Below are 20,244 nucleotides of genomic sequence, written 5' to 3' on the forward strand. Positions count from 1 at the left end.
CTGTTTTTGTGCCAAAATCATGCCATTTTTGTTACTATTGTTCTGTAGTATAGTTGAAGATCTGGTATTATAATGACACCTGTTTCACTTTTCTTGCTAAGGATTGCTTTGGTTATTCTGGGTCTCTCACTTTTCCAAGTGAATTTCATGACTGCTTTTTCTATTTCTATGAAGAACAATATTTGGAATTTTAAAAGAAATTGCATTGAATGTGTGTAGTGCTTTTGGTAGTATGATCATTTTGACAATATTAATTCTGCCTATCCAAGAACATGGTACATTTTTTCATCCTTTAAGGTCTTGCTCTGTAGTTTTCATTGTAGAGGTCTTTCACCTCTTTTGATAGATTGATTCCTAGTTGTTGTTGTTGTTGTTTTTGAGGCTATTGTGAATGAAATAGTTTTCCTAATTTCTCTTTCATTTGATTTATCACTGATGTACAGGAATGCAATGATTTATGGGTATTAATTTTATATCCTGCTACTTTACTGAATTCGTATATGAGTTTTTTGGTAAAATTTTTTGGGTCTCCTTAGTGTAGAATTATGTTGTCATCAAATAGGGATAGTTTGATTTCTTCTTTTAATTTCAATCTTCTGTCTAATTGCTAAGGCTAGAGTTTCAAGGGCAGCATTGAATAGAAGTTGTGAAAGTTGTCTTGTTCCAGTTTTTTTGGGGGGATGCTTTCAATTTTTCTCCATTTAGAATGATGTCCGCCTTGGGTTTCACATATATAGCTTTTACAATGATGAAATATGTTCCTACTATCCCTATTTTTTCTAGTGTTTTGAACATGAAGAGATGCTATATTTTGTCAGATGCTTTTTCTGGATATATTGAGATAATTATATGATTCTTGTTTTTAAGTCTATTTATGTGATGAATTATGTTTATTGATATCCGTATGTTGAAACAACCTTGAATCTCTGAGATCATGATCTTGATCATGCTATGCTATATTTTAATATGTTTTTGTATGCGATTTGCCAGAACTTTATTGATAATTTTTACATCTATGTTCATAGGGATATTGGTCTAAAGTTTTTTTTTTCCTTAATGTGCCTTTGTCTGATTTTGGGATTACAGTGATACTAGCTTCATACAATGAGTTTGGAAGGGTTTCCTCCTTTTCTATTTCATAGAATAATTTAAGGAATATTGGTGTCAATACTTCTTTGAATATCTGGTAGAATTCTGCTGAGAATCTGCCTGGCCTATGGTTGGCTTTTGATGGCATCTTCTATTTTATTGCTTGAAATTGATCTATCTAAATTGTGTATGTCCTCCTGATTCAACTTGGGTAAGTCATAAGTCTCTAAAAATTTGTTGATGTTTTCAGGATTTTCTATTTTATTGGAGTATAAATTTTCAAAATAGGTCCTGCTTATCATCTGTATTTCAGTAGTGTCAAGATATTTCTTTTTTCATCATGAATATTAGTAAATTGAATTTCCTCTCTCTTTTTCTTCATTAGTATGGCCAAGAGTTTATCAGTTCTGTTTATTTTCTCAAAGAATCAACTTTTTGTTTTGTTGATCTTTCGAATTGTTTCTTTTGTTTCAATTTAATTGATTTCAATTTTGACTTTAATTATTTCCTGTCTTCTACTGCTTTGGGTGTTGATTTGCTCTTTTTCTAGGGCTTTGGGATATAATGTTAGGATATTTATTTGGAGATTTTCTTTCTTATTTTCGGGGGGGGGGGATGGGGGGAGGGCACCAGGGATTGAACACAGGGGCACTCAACCACTAAGCCACATCCCTAGCCAAATTTTGTATTTTTATTTAGAGACAGGGTCTCACTGAGTTGCCTTGTCCCTCGCCATTGCTGAGGGACAATGAACTTTCCCCTTAGAACTGTCTTCATAGTATCCCAGAGATTTTGATATGTTGTTTTACTATTGTCATTTACCTCTAAGTATTTTTTTATTTCATCCCCGATCCATTCATCATTCAATAGTGTATTATTTATTCTCCAGGTATTAGCATAGCTTCTATTTTTTTATTTTATCATTGATTTCTAATTTCGTTCCATTATGATCTGACAGAAGGCAGAGTTGCTAAGAGTTGCTTTGTGGCCTACGATATGGGCTATTTTTGAGAAGGATATGTGTGCTGCTGAGAAAAAAAAAAGTGTTTTCAAACATCAATGGACAGAATACTCTACATATGTCTGTTAAATCTAAATTATTGATTGTATTATTTAGTTCTATAGTTTATTTAGTTCTTGTTTGGAAGATATTTATAGTAGTGAGAAAGGTGTGCTTAACTCACCCAGTATTATTGTGTTGTGATTGACTTGATTCTTGAAATTGAGAAGGGATTGTTTGATGTACATAGATGCACCATTTGAGGGGCATGAATATTTATTATTGCTATCTCTTGTTGATGTATAATTCCCTTAAGCAGTGTGAAATGTCTTTCTTTGTCCCTTCTGATCAATTTTGGTTGAAATCCACTTTATCTGACCTGAGGATAGAAACCCCTGCTTCTTTACACAATCCATATTATTGATATGTTTTTTATTATCCTTTCACCTTCAATCCGTGGATGTCTTTGCCTATGAAATAAGTTTCTTGGATACAGCACATTGTTGTGCATTGTTTTTTAATCCAATCTGCCACTCTGTCTTTTGATTGATGAGTTTAGGCCACTTACATTCAAAGTTATTATGGAGATATGATTTGTAGTCCCAGTCATTTTGGTTTATTTCTTGTTTTTAATTAGAATTAGTTTCTCCTTTGATTGACAGTTCCTTCAGTGTAGTTGTTCTTTGTTAGTTTTCATTTTAATTTTCATTTCTTCTTCATGAAGTATTTTGCTGAGAATGTTCTGTAGTGCAGGTTTTCTAGTTGTGAATTCTTTTTAACTTTTGCTTAATCATGTATTTTTTACTTCATTTTCAAATCTGAAGCTTAATTTTCTTGAGTATAGTATTCTAGGTTAGCATCCATTTTCTTTCAGAATTTGATATACATTATTCCAAGCCCTCCTAGCTTTGAAGGTGGTTGGTTGAGAAAGCAAATGAGATTCAAATTGGTTTCTGCCTAAACATAATCTGAGGTTTTTCTCTGGCAGCCTTTAAAATTCTAGCACTCTGTATGTTAGGCATTTTTATAATAATGTGACTTGGTGTGGGTCTGTTGTAATTTTATATATTTAGGGTCCTTCATGCCTCTTGTATTTGATTTTCCATTTCATTCTTTCGGTTTGGGAAATTTTCTGATATTATTTCACTGAAGAGATTTTTCATTCCTTTGGTTTGTATCTCCCCACCTTCATATATCTCAATAAAACTTAAATTTGTTTTTTTTTTTAATGTTATACGATACTTCTTGGAAGTTCTGTTAATGGTTTCTTAACATATTTTTTAACATCTTTTCTCCATAAATGGCTTTGTTTTCAAGACTAAAAGTAATCTGTCCTGAAGTTCTGTCTTCCAGATTAGTGGTCTAATCTGTTGGTCATGCTTTCCATTGAATTTTTAATTTGGTTTATTTATTCCTTCGTTTTTAGGGTTTCTGCTTGATTTCTTTTCAGAATCTCTATCACTTTACTGAAGTGATCTTTCACCTCCTGTATTTTCTGATTTAACTCCTTACATAATCCTTTACCTTGTAGATGAGTTTATGTACATTCTAAACTCTTTCTCTGAATTTTCCTCCACTCTGGTATCAATGGATTCTATTGCTGGAGCATCTTGATTTGTTTGGGACAATTTCTTCCCTTGTTTTGTCATGTTGTTGTGTGTCTACCCATCTAGCAGCATGGATCTGAGGCAGTACAGTTTCTATCCTGTAGATTTATAGTTTCCCTGAAGGTTTCTAGTACCTCTCCATTAAGGGGGAGATAAATAATAGCATTCTATCTTCATATACCCTTTCTATTGTACCTACACAAGTAGTTTCCTCAGACACATGTCTATCTTCAGAATACTATCTCTTGCCAGATCCAAATAACAAATATTCAACTAGCTCTTTTGAGACTATGCCATTCAGCTTTGATACTAGTTCAAATAAAAGGAAATTATAGCAGCCGCTGGACAGAATAGTCTATACATTGATTTTTGTTGTTATTGTTGTTTTGTTGTTATGAGAAAGTAAGTCTTCAGTCTAAACTAGGAGGAAAAAGGATAAAACAAGTTGGGATCCACAATGGTATGGATGTAGAAGTGCCAATTAGAAGCATGAAAAGTTTGCTTTGATCTCTTATATCCTGGGAGAATACCTAAAATTCTTTTATAAGATGACCATAGAAGCAATGAGAAAATTAAAGACAATATCTAAATTTTTTTAAAGTACTAAAATTTAAAAATGAACTACATAAAAATGTCAAAACAAAAAAAATACAATAATGCAAATTCACAAAACAACATATAGTAAAAAGAAAAATAATAAAGAATTTTAATCAAGATACCCAGAATCTTACAGATGAAAAAATGGGATGTGAAGAGATGTATTTTACATGAAGTTAAAATGTATTAATATATGTAAAACTGGAGGCTATGATAATTTTGAAATGTAACACCCATTTTTTTTTTGTTTTGCATTTCTTCCAAGTGGTAGAATTGCATTTACTGACCTTCAATCTGTTATTCGTGGCCACTTGACCAACAAATGGCATAAACAACACTGTGAGTTTCCAAGTTCAAGTTTCAACAAATGCAGGATTTTCTACTTTCTGTCTTTTGAGACATTCATTCTTATAATTCTTCTATAACAACATGAAAAGCCCAAATAGTTCATGGAGAAGTGAATAAGCAAAGATCCACCATGGGGAGAAATCAAAGTCTTTGGTCTTTTGCCATGAATGGACTTTTAGCCAACAACTAAAACTTGCTTATACATGTAAGTTAACCATGCTGTAAGTATATCCTCAAGACCAATTATACTACTCTAGCTCACCCTTCACGGAAAATTTACAAGCCTTCCTTGCTAAGCCATGCTTAAATTACAGATATGTGAACTAAATAAATTATTTTTGTTTAAACCCCTAAGGTTTGGGGTGATTAGTTACATAGCAATAGTTAAAAGGAAGAGAAGGCAAATAAATGAAGCGAGAGAAAGGGGAGTTAGGAGAATGAGAGAGAATAAGGGACAATCCAAAGCTACCAAAGATATTAAAGATGATAACCCAACTTCAATACAAAGAAAATAAATAAACTGAGCTTAGTCATAGTTAGGCTCATCACAGTAAAGCTACAAAAATAAAAGATGACTTGAAAATCTCAAAAGTATTTGAAGAAGTAACTGTAATCTGACAACTGATTTCTCGAGATGATGGACTATCTTGAAATTGCCAAAATTACCAAAAAAAAAAAAAAAAACTTTCTTAATATTTATACTCCATGAACACATCCTTCAAGAATAATTAATAAATAAATAAATGCTCAACAAACATAATGTACCATCTGTAAGTACAAACTAAGAAAAAATTTAATCGGGGTTCTTTAGGCAAAAGAAAGGAAATCCAAATTCAGTCTTAGAGATACAGGGAAAGCATGAGTAGCAACAAATAGAATAAAACATAAACAAAGATTGGCAATTGTTATTACAAGAATCATAAAGCCTTGTGGTGTTTAAAATATACAGAGAATTTAAATGCGTGCCAGCATTTGTGGACAACTCAGAATAGAGATATAGAAGTTAAAATGTCTTAAGGGAAAAAATTAAAAGGTCAATTAACATGAGAATTGTTAAGTAAATAGTACAGCCTAAAATCTCAAGAATTGAGAATGAAAGAATGTTTAAAATGTGTATAACCTTTAAGGTAATAGAGAATAAATGAACAATCATAAAAAGATAATCCAATGAAGGAGGCAGGTGGTAACACTGCTTAGTGGGGAAAATGAGGTATAAACTCAGATGGTAAATTTAAACGCAACCTTCTATGATTTGGATGTTAAATGTCACCTATTAACCCATATGCTAAAGGATTAATCCCCAGGGTAGCACTATAAGGAGGTGGTGGAACTTTTAGAGGTGGGACCTGGTGGGAGAAGGTCCTTATGTCACTGGAGGCATAACATGAAGTGGATTGTGGGACCCTGGTCTCCTCTTTTTTTTCTCTCTCTTTTGCTTCTTGGCTAGGAGATGAGTGGTTTCACTCTGTCACAGGAACCCACCCTGATGTGATGCTACCTTGCCACAAGCCCAAAAGCAATGTGGCCAATTCATCATGAAGTGGAACCTCCAAAACTGTGAGCCAAAATAAATCTTTCTTTTTATAAGTGGATTATCTCAGGTATTTTGTAATAGTGAAGGAAAACTAACACATTAACGTTAACAATACTTAAGTCACATAAATTCATAAATGAGTTAAATTTTAAAATGTTAGAATTGATTTTTAAAATAATCTAACTAGACATTGTTTTGAAGAAATGTGTCTGATATATGTGAATATAGAAATGTTGAAAAATTAGAGAATGGAAAAACATATACTACATAAACACCAATCAAAAGAAAACTGTCATAATAATGTCACTTAATGTGTAATTTAATGAGAACTAATTGTAAGGGATAAGGAAGAATATTTCATAATGATCAATGTTCCAATTAATTGTGAAGGTATACTTCTAAATTTGTATAAGGCTAATAACATAACTTCAAATTTTAAAAAAACACAAATTAACATAAATACAAAGAAAGATAGTCAAATGCATAATCACAATAAAAAGTTTTAACATTCATCTCTTGGTGATGAATAAAACAATATTCCCCAAAATATTCAGTAAGCAAATGGAATACTTAACACAATCAGCCAAGTCCACATCATAGATATATAAAGAAAACTATACCCAACAACAGAATATAAGTTGCTTTTTGTTTGTTTGCTTGTTTCAAGAATCAGGTGCTTCAAAACAATTGTCCAAAACTAGTCATAAGCTGATTATCAAGGAATCTTAACACACTTCAGATAATTTAAACCATGTAGGCAGAGCTTGTTCTACCAACAAAATAAATGCAGGATGGAAGGCAGGGGAAATGAACTAGAGAAAACATTTAAACTTTAAGCCCAAATATCAGAAATGAAGAAAGAGAATCAGATAGGCAAGCATCTGTCTTAAGCTACTATTTCCCTGCCCAATATACTTTGTTTTCAAAACCCAGCTCTCTGCCACATTGGGTTCAGGTTCGTGGTTTATAACCCAATGAAACGTCCAAGACCTCTCCTTATATGTAGGTTTTGCCAATAAGGAGTCCCACCTAAGATATAAGGAATGGAAAAGGGTAAATTCCAGATATTTGTTCTGCTGGGTTCCTTCCCTCATCTTAATCTGCTTTGTCTCAGTTATATTGTTATATTAGGTGCATGTACAAATAAGTAACAAAAAAATCCCACCATTATGTGTGCAATTATAATGCACCAATAAAAAAATGTGACAAATATCTAGTTTGTCTCTCAGTTGAAGGTTAATGATGAAGTTTGTTAGACAAATTGTCTCAAACATGACCCCATTTTTTTCTGCCTTCTATGTGGCTTTAATATCTTAGCTGGTAAAAATAGTATTATACTTCCTCAACAATATCTATAAAAGTCTTGTATTTGATTTGATTCATAAAAGCATATTCTGTAGTACCTAAGCAATAAATTTTTCCCAAGAGGCTGTGAGAAGTTCAAAACTGGCAAGAACTAGTATAGGTCCTCAAGAATATTTTAAGTTAAAAGATAAACATATATGAACCAATTTCAAGTTTGAAGACAGAAAATTTCATTCTTAATTGTGAAGTTTCAATACATATGGTTTTAAATGAGAAAAATGGCTTCATAAAGCTGAGCGAAATTGATTTGTAATGGAGTCAAAGAGAATGTTTCCGCTAGATTGCAACTAATTTCTAATCAGAAATTAGAGTCAGTGCCACTGCAGATCCACTGAAGATGTTATCAATGATTTTGAAGAAAACAATTGTCAGTTGACAGAACAAACTGTTCATGAACTACCAAATAAAATTCTCTACATAGAAATGTTTTTAATCCATGTTCATAAGCAACACAAAACACATTATTATAAACAATTAGAAAATCAAAAACATTTCAACACTATTTTTAAAATTCTGAAAAAGGATATACATGCAAAAAGTACCAAAAAAAAGTGTAATTCGGTTAAAAAGAAAAGTAAATATCCATTATCAGCCATTTGGGTTGAGAAATAGAACACTGCCAATCCTAGAAGCTCCTTCTCCCACTTACCAATATCTGCAAAATTATAACCACTATCTTTTATAGGTAAGTATCTCCTAGCTTTTCTGTATATTGTAACAAGATTTCAATAATTATTTAAGCATTTTAATTTATATTTTCCTAGTCTAAGTGGAAGTTTTGGTCTCATTCATAAAAGGGGAAAATTTTTAAATATTTCATTACGTATGATACTTGCTATAGGACTTTTGTAAATAGATTTTAAGATTAATAAATTCTTATGTTCCAAACCCACTGAGTTTTTAAAATCATGAATAGATGTCAACTTTTATCAAATAATTTTATGCATTATTGATATCATTTTTCTTATTTATCATATTACTCTGGTTAATTCCACTGATCATTTTTAAAAAATTAATCAAATATAGCATTTCTGCAATAAAAGCAACATTTTCAGGTATTATCCTTTATATATGGGTAGAATCTGAGTACCAATTTGTTTAGGATTTTTATGTCTATGTTCACAAATCAGTTGGCTTATTTTCCATGTTGTTTTCTTTTTTTTTTTTTTTGTAATGCCTTTGTTATCGCAACCCTCACAAAGTGATGTGGGTAATGTTTCTCTAGAAGTTGATTCTCTGGAAGTTTTTGTTTAACATGGAAATTATTTTCATACGTTAGAAGACTTCAGTGGTAGAGCCATATGGTCCTGAAATGTTTTTCATGTGAAATTATTTGAAATATTGTTTTAGTTGTAGATGGACACAATATCTTATTTTATTTATTTATTTTTATCTGGTGCTGAGGATCAAACCCAGCACTTCATATGTGTGAGGCAAGCACTCAGTCACTGAGCCACAATCCTAGCACTCATGTGAAGATTTTTAATCATGGATTTAATTTTCTAAAAGTTATATGACTATTCAGATTTTCTATTTCCTCTTACGTCAGTTTTGGCAAACTGTATTTTTTCATAGAGTTGTTCATTTTATTTGAATTTTCAAGTTTAACCTAACAAGCTTAAGATATTTATTGTAAGTATTTATAAAGATGAATTAGCAAAAAGATAATCCTCCCAGTTTCATTTAAAATAATTTTAAATATCAGTATGAGCCACAAAAGGGTAAAGTCATCAAATCATGGTATATACAGATAATAAAATGCTATGCATTTATTTTTTTCACAACATATTATAAAGTAATATTTTAACAATGTGGAAAATATTTAAACTATAATGTTAAAGCCTTATTATGAAACTCAATATAGATTATATATCCTCAAACATTATTATATAGATGATCCTGTGTATGTGTGTATGTGTGTGTGTGTGTGTGTGTGTGTGTGTGTGTGTAGGTGTGCACATGCCTATGAGAAAGAAAGAGGGTGTATGATAATTCTTTAAAAAATAATCGGGGGATAAAATAGCAAAATGAACAATTTTTGAGTGATGAAATTATGGGCATTTTCTACTTGTTACTTGTTATTTTTCTGATTTTATAACATGTCTCCTCCAAATCAAAAAACCATCACTCCTCTTTCCATTACACAAATTTTGACTCTTCATACTAGTTTAGGCAACATGACAAGGTGAATTGAAAAATGTTGGGCAGCTAGAGGGAGATAATGTTGGCTAACAGGGAAGACCCACTACTTGAATCAGACTGAGGAGCCACAACCTTCTACCTGAGCAGTGGAGAAATGGAGAAGTGAGTGCACAGGAGAAGCAAACTGCATTGAGGAGACTGGCAAGTGGTACGAACCAAGGCAAACTGTCCTGTGCTCATCACCAAAGCCTGCTGCTCAGTTCACACTAAGTGTTGTTATGAGGAAATGCAAACCTGGTATTACTGTATCTTTTGTTTTGCAAAGAGAATATTATCTGATTTTTTTAAACTTGGTATTTCCCAATTTGTTAATATTAAATTTATTTTCATGTCTAAAATATTGATCTAACCAAACTAAGCATGTCTGCTGATACATCCAGCATCTTGCCTTTAAATAGTGCTATACAGAAATGAATAATCCCTTAGCGTCCTTTCAAAATGCAGCCTTAGTTAGGAAGTTAAGCCCAGATGTAGACTTTTAACAAAAGCAGAAATCTATTTCAAACCACCACCTTTTTTTTTTTCCCCCAAGAATTACAACTAAATCTACAGGGAAATCTATACTAGGAGAAAAAATGTATAAACACTGCTTCGTTGCCAATTTCTTAAATATTCCTCCTCTGAATGCATACTTACTTTTCAGTTAAAGAAATCAAATCCAAATTCTTAATTTTGGGCCTGTAATATGAATACAGAATCCAAAACCAAGCCAACCAGAGTAGAAAGCAGAGTGTGCTAACTTCTACAGAATTTCCTGTATTTCTGAACTCTGGTCAAATAACTTGCTAAAGAGGTATGAAAAGTTGATGCCATTCTTTGGGCTTTAGTCTCCTCACTTTTAAAATTAAAAGGTTTGGAAGATGTTGCCCATCTTTGAAATGGTGTGAGTCTGTGAGACTACATACGTGGTGAGAAAACAGTTACATCCCTTCATAGAAAGTCAACGTATACCTTAGGACTTCAGATAAGGGCTCAATCTTTGTTTTTGTGGTACTGGGGATTTTACCTAGGACTTCCCACATGTTCCAGACTGACTTCTCTCTAATCTTCTGTATCTGATGTCTCTTTCAAACAATACAACTGCCATGTTCTCTGGGCTATCAAGAATAATGATGCTCTTCCTGTCTTTGTAGGTTTTCCCATGCTATTATTCTTGCTACTTTTGGCTTTTCCCTACTCTTTGAGATCCTACTCATCCCTACTTTCTTCATCAAAGTTCCTCCAACATGATAGCTCCTTAAAAAAAATAGTATGACTAAGAAAATAGTATGACTAGCCTGGTGCTATGGTGCACACCTGTAATCCCAGCTACACAGGAGGCTGAGGTCAGTGGAACATAAATTCTAGGTCATTTCTGGGCAGCTCAGCAAGACCCTGTCTCAAAATAAAAATTTAAAAAGGGCTTGGGATATAGCTTAATGGTAGAGTGCCTGCCTAACATGAGCAAGGCCCTCGATTCAATCTTATGTACCCCACACATGTACACACACACAAAATAGTATGATGGTTGCTTCAGGTATTTATGAAATTCTTTGTGACTTGATAACAAAAAGAGATGATATATTACTTCATAACTCCCATGCTACGGAGTGCAGCACATGGTAGCCAATACTTGTGTTGTGGGAATAACTAAGCTGACCTTTCAATAATACATACATTACATATATATATACATTTTTAGATTCACAAATATAATTGTTCTAAGGAAATAATCTGACCAATAGCGCATATGGGGTATATGTTGGATAGTCTTAACTAAATTTCTGATTTGGGACAATTTTTCCAAGTTCATTTAATTTGTGACGGTGAAGTAGGTGAATGCTGCAAAAAGAGCCAAAGGAAATCATGAAACTTTTTGGCTGATATGTTTTTTTTCAATGACTGAAGATAAACACACAAAAAAATCCGTAGAGATAAACAATTCAGATTTACTTGCAACTATCCAATACATTCTTCTCATTTGTGAAAGATACACTCCATATGACCTAAAGCTGCCCCCAAATTATATTCATCCAGGGCCAAGAAAATGAACTAAAATTTCTTTCATTTTATTTTTATTGTTTTATTTTTAAATTTCAAGCCACACCTAGAACAAATATAAGACTATTCCAAGACAAAGTGTTTAGTGAAAGGATTAAAAACATGTGCTACTCATTTATATCTTTTACTTCTTTAAAAACAAAAACAAAAAAAAAAATTGGACCGTACATCTTCCATTTTCAGTGTTAAAGAATTCAACTCTGTATAATACTCTAATCCCAAGTAAAATTGCATTGCAAAATAAAATTTAAGCTGTCTTATTCAAGCACAGCCTATCCAATGCTCTCTATGAAATTTTCTGACAACTGTTACACATGACAAAGAAGTTTAATAAACAAAGCAGGGACTCTGAAGCATGTAATCCTACATATTGCTGAGCAACATGACACATTTTTCCATTAAATTTAGTAATAGTTTATTTGATGAGATTAAACTTTACACATTATTAAATGTTATCCTTTAAATTATTGAGGGCCTTAGGAATCAATTGAACCTTTTATAATATCAGAGTTTTATCACAATCATGGGAACTATGTCAATGCAAGAATACCCATGAATGATTCACAGGTATTTGCCCTCTAGAAATTACAAACATTTATTTGTAACCAAAATAATTCTCAATAATTGGTATTACAATAGAAAATTGCAATTTGTCATTGGATTAGCTTACTTTTAATAGATAATTAAGAGTAATTATGTTGATGGACATTTATTGGTTAAAAATCAATCCTGAAGCATTTATGATAATTACAGATATTAAACTGCAAATGTCTGATATATCTAATTTAGAGGGTTCATTGTCTTCTATGCTTTAGATGCTTTAGAATTTTCTAAAGTTCATAGAAAATTAACATCAAAAAAATGGGCTTAAAGTAGAATCAAGATTTCTTTTGAGCTTCCAAAAGAACCCACTACAGTTTGCTTTATGGTTTTGTCATTTTGACTTTGAGAGTGCATCTTTGTAGTCATCTTGGTGTTGTTTTATTCTATTGCTATTATTCTATTCTTTGTTGCTTCCAGTGCATGTCTTTTCTCTACAAATATGTGTATTGGAGGGTAACCAAGCTGACCAAATGATGTGATATGTATAGCCTGGGATATGTATAGCCAAATCCTTATTTCTGATACCATAATCCTAATACTATTAAAATCCAGAGAGGTCCAAGTCTCCTGAGGCTCTGAGTCCTGTCCGAGCTAATTAGCCATGAACTCATTTTCATATTTATTCTATACGGTCCACTGCTCCCCTTTATATTTTTTAATAACACATCAGTGCCTTAGTTTGGAGCTAGGGACATAATCAGCAGTGATACCTTAACACCACTATCACATGCATACCTTAAATATAAATCCTAGAAGACTACCTGGGAAGAAATTATCTGAGATTAGGTTAAAAGAAGAAAGATTTTTCTTCAAGATGAAAAGCCACGTCATAGTCTGCAGACAACTGCATCCTGTGGCTCCAGTTATGCCCCACACCTTTCTGCTCCCAAGAGACATGGCATAAACTGTGTCACTCCTTGGAATAGGAGTGGGGATGGCCATGATTGGGGATGGTGCAATGGGGGTAATAGTATTAGGTCTGATTAGAAGACCTTGGTTCTAGTTCTGCCTCTGCTGTTCACTAGGTGGCATGAACAAGCATACAGTCTCTTGGAACCTCAATTGCCCCATAGTTAATTAATGGAGAGAAATAAGATTGAGAGATTAGACTAGTTTAGCACAGTTTAAAGGTTCAGATCACTTATTCTTCCAGAACTTGAGATTCTGTCAACCATAGATATTCTGAAAGTAGAAGTTAACCTTATTCTGCAAAGAGTTCAAATAAATATGCAAAAACATTAGGCTACGCATAGTCAAGCAGATCTTGCTACTATGTATAGGACTACTAGGTGATTTTATTGCATGAATATTTTAGAAGAGTCTCAATAGCATTTCCTCAAGTTCAACAATGGCTAAAATGCTGATTATACTTGACCTGTTCATTTAAAATTATACAGTTGCTTTGTTCCTCTTGAAAAGCTGTCATTTTATCAATGTCAATGTCTTATATGAGAGTCCTTCAAATATAGGAATATGTAGAATTTCCTTAAACTTACTTTACCACAATTATTTTTAATAGATTTTCATGCAACTAGGACTGAGAAGTGGATACTGTCTGGTTCTAATACCCCATTATGCAAATTTCACACTCGCTCTCCTTCTCAGTCAAAAAGGAAACCAGGCTGACAAATAAAGAAAATAAGAAAAGAGAAGCATCTATGGAATGTTGGTGTAGGGGCTTCTGAAAACCTCCTAATAAAAGCAAATAGAAGCCAGGCACGGTGATGCACCCCTGTAATCCCAAAGACTCAGGAGGCTGAGGTAGGAGGACCAAGTTGAAGTGGTCCTTGAACCACCAAGTTTGAGACCAGCCTCAGAAACTCCTGTCTGAAAATTTAAAAAAAAAAAAAAATTAAAAGGACTGAGTGATGAAGTGTATTTGATTTTCATTACAAAAATAATTGAAATACTTGCAAGAATCATCAAAGATGTCTGGGCACTGTGACGCACGCCTGTGATCCCAGTGGTTTGGGAGTCTGAGACAGGAGGATTTTGAGTTCAAAGTCAGCCTCAGCAAAAAGCAAGGCACTAAACAACTCTGTGAGACCCCTCTCTAAATAAAATACAAAATGGGGCTAGGAATGTGGCTTAGTGGTCAAGTGCCTCTGAGTTCAATCTCTAATACAACCCCCCCCAAAAAAAAGAATCATCAAAAATTACTTTTTTATAATCCTGGAAATTAACTAAAGGTTTAGTATAAGCCATAGAACATTAAGTTAAGAAAAACAGCTGAATCTCAATGCCAACATTGTGTTGTATAGAGTTTTAACTTGACTTATATCAATACACTTTTCTCCGGCTCTGAAAAACATGCCCTCACAGTAACAGTAACTGTGATCAAAACAGCCTACATTCACTTCAGAAAACAGAATAGATTTGGGGTTCCCAAATGCTATATCCTCCAAGAATTGTCACTATGGAAAATACCTGGATAGGGGCTGGGGTTGTGGCTCAGTGGTAGAGCGATCGCCTTGCACATGTGAGACCTGGGTTCGATCCTCAGCACCACATAAAAATAAATAAGTGAAATAAAGGTATTGTGTCCAACTATAACTAAAAAATAAATATTTTTAAAAAAGAAAATACCTGGATAATCCTCACTTATTGAGCTTTTCTTTATTTCACTTGAATTAAGGTTCCCTCTGGAAGAAAATCTGCCTCTAGGACTTTCAAAAACATCCAGGGGCAGTGGTTTTGCATAACAGCTACTTGATAAAATAATACTAGTTGAGGCAAATAAAAGGCTTACAAAAAAATAAAATAAAAACATAGAAGTAAAACCTGCTAAATGAGATGTCCACAGGAAGCTACAAAGGTGTGCAGTGCTATGTGTTTGCTAAAAAACACTTGATACAGATCTGTCTCTCACTTCTGCTTGACTTAAAGCTCTTTGGAAGCTGAGTTGAAAACTGATAGAATGTCAGTGGCATGCCTTAAGATCTTGTCTGATAATAAGCTGACCACTAAGCTACTGAGCAGAGGCTTCAAGTGGCTATATATAGCAAATAACATAGTAATAAAAATAATAAGTGACATATTGCAAAATAAGAACATATGGCCCAGAAACAGGAATAAAGCAGTCAATCAAACTATTTTAAGGTAACCCAGTTGATGGACTTACTAGACAAGATTTTAATCAACTACTATAAATATATTCAAAGAAATCGTGTCAAAAAAAGTATGAGAATGAAGTCTTGCCAAGTGGAAACCATCAATAAAGAGGGGCAGTCACTTGCCCAACAGTCTATGGGCAGAGGATTGCCTGGCAGTCTTCAAAGGCATTCAGTCTCCGCTGATGAGAACAGTCCTTAAGCCTAACTTTACTCTTTTCATATACATCCTACAACTGTTTCTGGTTGTTTCAAACATTTTTCTCTCCTGACTATATCCAACATTTTTGTAAAGTGAACATTAAAATAAATAATGTTAGTTATGCATCTCTATTTGAAAATTAAAACCTTTCATTAATTCTGCAAGCATTTCAGTCATTATCTTTCATCATTGCATGTCTTTCTAGTTTCTTTTGGAGTTTGGATTTATATGGCTTACATATGTATACTTACATATACATATATACTTGCACATACATATACAAGCATATATGATGTATTTATTATATGTATAATCTGTATATATATTTATGTATACTTATTTACATATATAAATACTGTAAGCTATATATGTTTATATGCATGTATATGTGACATTTATGTATGTCTATATCTCATATACTGCTTAACCTGATGCTCAAAGTTTCTTTTTGTTCTTTTTTTTTTTGTACTAGAGATAAAACCCATGTCCTTGCATAAGTTAAGCAAGTGATCTACCACTGAGCTATACCCCCAACCACCTTTATTACTTTTATTTTGAGACAGGGTCTTGCTAAGTGGCCCACACCAAACTTGAACTTGCAACCCTCCTGCCTCAGCCTCCCAAGTATCTGGGGTTACAGGTGTGTACCAATGTGCCTGGCTTCTTTATTTTTTACACATTTTTCATTTGTCTAATTCACTCTTCACAGTTTTAAAGAACTATTTAACACATTGATTCAATTTTTAATGTTATGATTTTTTTAGTCTGAATGTTTTAAATTCTTTTAAATATGTCTTTTTTCTCACTTTCTAGTTCTTTCAGTATGTATTTTTCATTCTCTTTTAGATATTTAAGTATTTCAAACATACTTTTAATGCAATCTCTTTCAGATTGACCTATTTCTTTCCATTCTGAACGTGGTAATTCTATTGCTCCTAGCATCCACAGACTCTCCCTGGTGTTACTACAATTTTTCATACAGTTTGTAAATCTTGGATGAGAGCTTACCTTCAGCAAAAGTTGACTTTAAAATCTGTGAGATGTGAGTGCCCCAGTTTTGCCTTTATACACAAAAGGGATCCTATGAATTTGAATGGTGATGGCCAATTGTTTCTATAAATTAGGGTTCCTAACAACATAGGGAGTTTACCTTTAAACCCAACAACTGAAGTATAGACCTAAGAGTTTATTTTCTCATACAGAACTGTATATTTCATCCAAAGTCCAGTATAGATAGCAATCTTCCTCACTTTTTCCACAGCTGAGGACTACAGATATTTTCCTTCCCTTTCCATTCCTGAGGCAGCCCGAAGGGTGCAGGCTTCGCACAGTATCGTATACACTGACGCAGACCCAGCAGTAAATCATCTGTTATGATAAACATTACAACTTCAGGCCTCCAATTTGAAGTCTCAATGTATCTTGACATCATTAGCTTCTACATGCCATTCCAACTCTTGTTTCTTGATTTAGGGCATCTGTGTTGATTTGATGGTTTGGTTTGCTTTTCATTTTCTGTTTATTCCCATTCATTTTTAGCTGGGTTATCCATAATTTTAAAAAATGGAAAATGAAGTTAGAGGATGCTGGCTGAATGGTGTCTAGATGTCTTCTGTTTTTTTGACTTGGTAAGCATCGAAGGAGGATCTGTCCTTCAATTTTCCTCCACACTTATTCCTCCAAATTTCAGTCTTCTTTCTTCTCCCACTCCATATTTTATATACTAACTTAATTAATGGGTGAGGAAGAGGCCTACAGAAAGAAGATCCAAAGTCGAACAGCACTGTGGAGTCATTTCTTTAAAAAAAACTTCCTGACTCATTGAACCTTCCCTCCCAGTGGTTCTCAATCTTAGAAAAAGCAAAGATCATCTGAGGAATTACTCAAAATGCAGAAATCAGAGTTCCATATACTTAAGCTCTTTGTCAATAGGTCTGAAGTACAGTCTAAGAATATGGAGAACCTGAGTAGATCCTAACATCCTTATTTTGATTAATTTAGTGACTTTAGACTATAATGTGGGAGATTAAAAACACCCTAGACATCAGTTTAATTTAATTAATCAGTTTAATTTATACAGTTATAATTTACACTTTTCCACTAAAAGCAAAAAAAAAAAATCTACTTAAGTGTTCTGCTTAACTCGTTTATAAGAAAAGTTTATGAAGTTTCCCACTTAATTGCTTCTGATATCATTTCTTAAAAAGTGTTCTTTTGTAATATTTATTTGAGATCAATCTTGTTTTAAAATGGTGCAATAAGAAATATGCACCACTGAAAACAACTGACATTATTTGGAAACTTCCTGCCATGATAATTTTGTCTCAGGAGAAAATGGAGAAATCTATAAAATTACTTAGGCATTATTTACAGAAAGCTGAGTCAAGAAACAGGTGTTACTGTTGGAATGATGAACTTCTCCTCTTCTTGACTCATAAATTTCTAGTATATGAGCCTATAGATTCTATATTAGATGCTGGGTTCACATCGATTTATGTCATTTATTTCCTTTCACTGGGAAAATAGAGGTAGATTATGTACATGGATCTTTCTAGCTGTTTCACAAACTATAGGCTTTGAGAGCAAGTGGAGATATCAGTGCTTCAGTGGATCCAACTTGCACATGTCCCAGCACTTGGCTGTTGGAAGTTATTCTTGAAAAATATTTGCATCTGTGCAAAGAGCCTGGCTACAATGCTAGCTAGCATTCCATTTCCAGATGGCTATGATTACCACCTAATTATTTTAAACCCTGATTTTATTTCAAACAGTTTACCATTGTCAAGGGTCAGTGCCCAGTATGATATTGCTGAGATCAAATCTTTTTGGTTCTAGGTCCCTGGTTACAAGAGTTCAGGAATGGTCTTCCTTAGAATGATTGATAGACCATTCAACAAAATCCATGGATAAAATAATGAATCCAATATTAAAATTATAATAAAACCATAAATAATTTTATAACAATTATTTAAAGTCACAGTTGTTTGCTTTAAATTTCCAACTGTCCTGATAAGTAGGAAAGCACCAAAGAAATCTATTCATTTTCTTAAATTTTTTTTAAAGAGAGAGAGAGATAATTTTTTAATATTTACTTTTTAGTTTTCGGTGGACACAACATCTTTTTATTTTATTTTTATGTAGTGCTGAGGATTGAACCCAGCACCCCGCCCATGCCAGGCGAGCATGCTACTGCTTGAGCCACATCCCCAGCCCTCTATTCATTTTTTAACTCATTTATTTACTCACTGATTAATTTAACTGATACTTATTGAGGGTTTATTATGAATCCTTTTAAGATCAAGAAAACAAATGGACTCTCTGAAATAATCGGCACCTAGTGGAAGAGGAGAAAATGACATTTATTCTCAAAATCTTAGGAAGATATGCAGAAAGGCAGGATGTATCAAATAACAAAGACTGAAGAAAGTTCTGAGTATTTTTGTATCTTTTATATTATTAGGCTGTTTTCTGGGGTTAATGCTTATTGTAGACACATGGATTTGGAATAAAGGAAATAAATTGAAATCTAGAACTGGATAGAATGTACTATTCTGATAAATTCTTTTTTTTTTTTTTGGTGGGGGCTGCAGGGAGTACCAGTGATGGAATTCAGGGGCACTCAACCATTGAGCCACATCCCCAACCCTACTTTGAATTTTATTTGGAGACACTGCCTCACTTTTGCTGAGGCTGACTTTGAATTTGCAATCTCCCTGCCTCAGGCTCCAGAGCCGCTGGGATTACAGGTGTATACCATCATGCCTGGCTTGACAAATACTTTTCTATATTAAGTTCTAATTAATTAGATACAGCACATATATAATTAAGATAGTGTATGTGTGTGTGTGTGTATTTAGTGTGTGTGTGTATGTGTGTGTGTATATATATTTAATGTTTAGACAATAGCAATACAGATGCCTAAATTTTTTTTATTTTTTTTAATACAACATTTATAAAAAGCCTCAAAAAAATTTAGTGAGAATTACTGAACACAAATTCTAGAGTAAGAGCTTTGTATATTTAAATATATGTAAGATGGTGTGTGTATGTGGGGGTTGCATATGTGTTTGAGGTTTTTTTTTCATAAAAGTTCTGGACCACTATTATTTTTTTTTTCAGATTTGTAGATTCTCTTCTTTGTACCACAAACCATTTGATTCTAGACCATTTTACTTAGAATTTCTTGCTTTAGACCTTCCAATGTATTCTTTTTACTTTTCCACTTGTTTAAAGTGAAATCCACTTTCAGAGTCTTCAAAAATCTGTTGTATATTGAAGGTGTTTTTTTTCCCCTCCAGTAGAATCTACAAAATGTCATCATGGTTTTCACCATATTTCCAAGGACACAGCTGAGTGACACAGGGGCCCTCTGCCTCCTCAAATCTAAGCATCCTGTCACTTTGCTCCTCTCCTTCCTGTGCTCCCTCTCTCCACATACACCTATGGCTATGGAAGTGGAATAGGGTGTTCTTAATGCCTTTAAGCCTGTGAGAGTGGTTTCCTGTTAGGACCCCAGGGTATGGAATCCTGATGTTACCTGTATATCA

At 33.4% G+C, this 20,244-nt stretch overlaps 1 protein-coding gene across 11 annotated transcripts in view; it reads right to left on the reverse strand.

Annotated features, from left to right (window-relative positions):
• Positions 1–20,244, reverse strand: part of CUNH8orf34 (chromosome unknown C8orf34 homolog) — a 418,284-nt gene that overhangs the window by 5,765 nt on the left and 392,275 nt on the right. The window lies entirely within an intron of this gene.

The sequence above is a fragment of the Marmota marmota genome, unplaced genomic scaffold (genome assembly GCF_001458135.2).
Source record: "Marmota marmota marmota unplaced genomic scaffold, marMar, whole genome shotgun sequence".
In the NCBI taxonomy this organism is placed as follows: Eukaryota; Metazoa; Chordata; class Mammalia; order Rodentia; family Sciuridae; genus Marmota; species Marmota marmota.